Raw genomic sequence first — 6,019 nt, forward strand, 5'->3', positions numbered from 1 at the left:
CACTAATTTAATGCAGCAACTCACCAGACCTCATCTGGTATGAACACAACTACCTTAGAGCAGCCTGACACTAAAGGAGCCGGAACTCTGCCTTGACTACCGCGTAAGAATCTCCTAGGCATCTGCAATACATATAAGATATTCTGCAAGGGTGAGCAATTGCTTGCTCAGCAACACCACTATATGAATAACAAGTAAAACAGTTTAAAGTAAAACAGTTATAGGAACATAATTCATAATTCGTTAGAAATATGTAAAACAGGTGTAAACTGGATATCAAAACTAGCATGCTCTGTAAAACAATATAATCAGTAGTGTGCTGTGTATAAATACCATAGTTTAATTTTAGCATGCTATCTTCATTTTCAAAACTACTGTATAAATCAGTTGTTCCATTACAGAACCGTAAAACCCAAATCAGATACTTAGTGGATATGTGAAGATAGTTGATCAGGCTATCATCACCGGACAGCTCCCACTGCCATCCTATATACTTGTTCCGGAACTCAGAGAATAGCTAGGTCTCTGACCTGCTGCACTAATCGGTTATATAGTGCGCGCAACCGAATTAGCCTCTTAAGCCACCTCAATAGGCCTACTCTGGCCCCAATGTATCCCATATCTGACCGTTTTATCCAGTTTTCAAAACACTTGTACCTATCTCATTTTCAAAATCATTTATTTAACCAGCACACATATAAAATCCATTTCGTAAATCATTCCATTCGAGATAGGTACCTTTCGAAGTTACTTCTCCCCAAAACAATTTGAAAACAGTGATTTATAATTACGGGGATACGCAACTTAAAACGTTTTTGTTCCATTACGAAAGTAAAACATTTAGCTATTCATATGCACTGAACCATAAAAGAATGGTCAGGGGTACTTGCCTTGCAGAGCGTTATAACTATCTCTGATTGACCTTGAACCGATTTGGGACACTTGGCTTTATCGCTTTACTATTTGACTATCCTGGATCCGACTTCAATGCTCAGGTCCTTCAATTTGGAACCTCGCTGCGCTCGTCGACTGATCACTAGGTTATCTTAGTTTGATATCAATTCTTGAGTCGTTCGACTAAAACCTACAGAGCCGAAATAACCTACGTTAGACGTCTAGGTATGCTTGACATATCCTCGACACCAATTCTACCCAACGATATTCAAACCCGACTCGTAATTATATACATTATTACAATATAATAACACATTCAACAATCAGGGTTCACGTTCTTGAGAAATCGGTTTGGTGTTCATTTTCAGAAAATACGTATACTCGTCATTTTACGAAATTAGGGTTACTGGATTTTGACCGAACATTCACCACACCATACAATCAGGTTTCACACAAGATATATCTATATACTTATTTATACTCGTTCGACGTTCCGATAATTACAGGGTATGTTCCGAATTCCCGAATTTAATTTCTAAAAATTCGGGCAGCACCTCCTCTGTTTATCGGCCTACCCGTCGAACAACTCGACGTCAAATCACAACCAATCCATTCAGTCCAAACTAATCACGCAATCCACATACACATTACAACGTAACTCATATTTCGATACAACTAGTAATACGAGTATTAATCTAGTTTCGAAAACATTTTATACAATCATTTTATTTATTTATTAAATTAGGACTCAGATAATGATCATCACGGTCCACCGTTGACTCACCGAAGTTCATCGTCAACGGCGATAAAATTTACGGGTACCCGATTAATTTCGGGTTTCCATCGTAAGTTCTACCAATTATTTTAAAAATCATTTCCAACACGAATAATTAATATAACGAATATTAATCAATAATTCCCTACAATAAAAGGAATTGAAATTAAAATTTACAATAATCCAACCCAACAGAACATGAACGGCCCAACAAGAAACCAATGCCCGAATGAACAGGCCCAACAGAGAAACCACAGAGCAGCAACCACAGCACACACGGCCACGCGCCGCCCACACACACACACACAACACAACACATATGCACACACAGAGCACACACACACACACACACATATATATATATGTATACCAACTGAGCAAAAATTGAACCAAGCCAAACTGAAAAACAGCGGTGGCTCATCGGAAAAACAAGCCGGAAAAAAAAACAGGAAGAGGAACGAAGCCCAGGGAAGCAAAAGGAAGAAAATGATAGCCGAGTAAAAGCAAGAGCCGAGCAAAACCATAAGCAATCGAGACAAAATCATACAAAATAAAACTGCAATAACACCATCTTTAGCAACGATACAAAATCATACAATTCATTAATTAGCCACGCAATTCAATTCCCTACACTAGTGATCACATACACATAGTGACAGAGTAATAACCCACTAAATGAACCCACACAAATATTTTATTTAATTATTTATTCCATAATTACACATTTAAATAATAATAAAAATATACGGGTCGTTATATCCTTCCCCCCTTAAAAAGATTCTGTCCTCATAAATTGATCTAACTAAATCAGTGAGGATATTTGTCAAGCATATCTGACTCTAACTTCCAGGTAGAGTCTTCTACTCAGAAATTTATTCATCGCATACTCACTAAGTAATAATTTCATTACTAAGGACTCGCTCTTAACGATTTAGGATTTAGATCAATCATTCCACGCGGAATAAATTTGGATAAGAGCCCATTGGCTCCTAATCAATAACTTGGTCTGAATCAGATACATATCACCTTAATATTGATACGCAAGACACATTATATATATGTACTGCCACTGCAGCAGCCACGCCAACTCATGGGCAGCTTTACTAATATTTATCAATATCTCGAATGATTCACTATATTGAGGACTCAACGTGTCCCTTCTATTCAATATTAACCAATATCTTCCATTCTTCCGTTAACTCTTCAATGATCTTAATAATATTCAATTTTCTTTTATACTCAAGAAATCTATCCCTGAATGGACCCTTCTTAGTGGGTAATCACTTAAACAACCATGGTTCATAATCAATTTTGATCAAATTCTCATACTCTTACAGCTTATTATAAAATTGCTACTTCTCAACCTTTCACATAAATTTCTTTAAGTTTTCAACTTGACCTTCCTTAGCCCTTAGATGGGCGAGGATGTTATCAATAAATACAATGGACTTTTCCAAGTACTCCTTATACACCATGTTCTTTAAATCTTTATAAACGACTCATCTACTTGTCATTCCACATGATATCACCCACCTTACAACGCTCATAACTCATCCTAATCGCAATTCTTGACATACCCTCATGCTGTGTCTTAAGTCAATCCTGTAAAAATCACATACTCCTTGAATTAGGTCACATAAGTAACCAATCCTTTACAGAGGTTACCTATTCTTATTTTTCATTTCGTTAAGTTCCCAATAATCAGTATACAATCTCATAATTTTCATTCCTCTTTCCAGCAACATCATTGGTGCATCTCAGATGTTTCTATATAGTATACTCACTTCCCTTCCAATCATTTTCACAGTCACCACACTGGTTATTTCATTCCACTGACTTTTAGAGACTCTAGGGCATTTATTTATTACTCTAACTTTCTCTTCTTCATATCTTTGCACATGGTGGGTCTACCTTGTATTCTTAGCTTATTACTCCTTTCCCAGCATAATTGGAAGAATTTCTTATGTTGCTTCTGCATTCAACAACTTACCTTACTATTGGCTTCTGTACACTTTACACTTCACTTCTTCTAAAAACAACTCCTTACCTTACTACAGGACAACCAACTCGATCCAAAAATCGCATCGAACTCTTCTAGCTCGAAGGGTGTCAGATCAACTGCAACTACGTCCACCTTCTAAACGCTTGATTTCTTGGTTCTTTTGAAAGTTCTATTTTTAGCTAAGCTGGATGTTGGCCTTTGGGATGTAATATGTTGAGTAACCGTTCTACAACTTCTTGTAATATGCCCAACTTGCCACAATTATGACACGTAACTCCTAGAATTCCTGGATTACGTTCCGGTGCAAAATGATCCTTACGTCCACACTGGAAATATTACACATTCTTTTTACACGATCCACTGTGTCTTCCGTCACAGGACTTGCAATCTACTACTCACTTAACTAACTGGGCTGGAGTGGAAGCAACTGAAGTAACACTAGACCTAGCCTGTAATAAACTCTATCTCCGGAACTTCTTACTCCTACTCCGGCCAACCCATTCTCCAATCATTGAATGGATTCTCCTTAGTCTGTTCTATCCTTAACACCTTTCGACTTCCTTCTCTTATCTCTTTTGTCTTTAACAGTCAACTTCTGGTCACTTTCCATTACCAGGGCGACCTGAACCATAGAGGAGTATGTCTTGAGTTGCAATACCACAACTCCTCTGCGAATTTCAGGCTTCAACCCTTGTTGGAACCTCCTTGCCTTCTGACTCTCCGTACGTACATACTCACGAACTAATCGGGCCAATTCTGTAATCTTGGTCTCAAATTCCAACACACTTCTTTCACCTTGTTTCAGTTCTAGAAACTTGATTTTCATTTGACTCCGCACACAATCTGGGAAATACTTTTTTTTTAAAAAAATAACTCAGTAAACCTAGCCCATGAAACAGGGCCTTCTCCTTCTAACACCCTGATTGACTCCCACCAATAATTTACCTTATTTTTCAAGAAATAGCTTGCATAATCCGTCTTAAGGTTATCACTTACTAGAACGAGGTTGAAAACTTCCTCCCTTTCTTTTAGCCATGCCCCAACAGTTACTGGATTAGGTTCACTTTTAAACTCAGAGAGGTTAACATTCTGATAAGATTTGAAACAAGCACTTGGGTTCACTCCTTGCTGTTGCTACTGCAACAGTAGTTATCGCAGCTGAACCTGCTAGATTAACTGAACTGTTGTTGCTACTGTTGGCGCAACAAATCTAGAATTTCATTGATAGCTGGACCCTCCGCAAAACTGTTACTATTTTATTTAGACTAGGTAGCTTTCTTGGGTGACATTTTCCTGGAATATATAAATGAGTTTTATTTAAAATATAACAAAATGTTTAACAAAAGATATCACCGTCTAAACGGTGCACCTGAATCAAGAAAATGCTGCCCAATAAAATACCCATGTCCTTAATACCGGGGTCCATTTACCAAAGAAATTTAGATTAATAGCACTAGCAATCACAACAACAATGACAGTAGCAGAATCAATAACAGTTCAGGGAACTAAAATCCAAAGAACCCGAATATCATAGCATAGCTCCTCAATACAACATCAACTGACCAACTTCCCATCACTACTCTATTACCATATTAACACCAATCTGATATACAATGAAGCTTGGCTGGTTATAACAGCCACCAGCTACACAGAGCCCACTAGTACATCAAGTCAAGCTTAAAGAATGTTAGACTCCTCTAGGCGCCATGGTCCAAATTTCTACCAACCATTCCTCTAGGGATGATTTCCTTATCACCCTCAAGTGGTTCAACCATTAATGAGTTACCTTTCCCGAGGCTATAAATCCATTATTCTTAAACGATATCCTGATATAGGACTCTGGTTCTTCCCGATAGTCGCTCTCACTTGCTGTCGATAACAAGGACCATCTAATCGCAGAAATAGAATATCCAATAAAATTTCTGGCTCAAGGGAATCAAATAAGAAAGAAGTGAAGAAGATGTAGTTATGACTGAGAGCAACCATACAAGTACATAAGATGGCCAGTCTTAGTACCATACGGTCACAACACATAATTCGGTGGCGTCCCACCAGACCCTTTTGCCACACAGACAAATGGTCATCTCATATGCATTATTTGCCCCAATCAACCAATAGAATTTCCAAGAGAAGAAACAAGGTTAAAAAGAAAATTCACAAATAGGAAGGGGTGAATCTGATTTGTAATGAGATCAACAGAACCCTAAGTAGCTTACTTCGGGTTCACATCTTTCTCACAGGAAAATAAGTAACTTATGGAATATGACACAATTATTCTGGAAACAAGATACATTTCAAGAATAAAATAGAAGGGTTCCAAAATATAACCTCCTATTTTAATCCAATAT

Source organism: Apium graveolens, chromosome 4 (genome assembly GCF_009905375.1).
Source record: "Apium graveolens cultivar Ventura chromosome 4, ASM990537v1, whole genome shotgun sequence".
In the NCBI taxonomy this organism is placed as follows: domain Eukaryota; kingdom Viridiplantae; phylum Streptophyta; class Magnoliopsida; order Apiales; family Apiaceae; genus Apium; species Apium graveolens.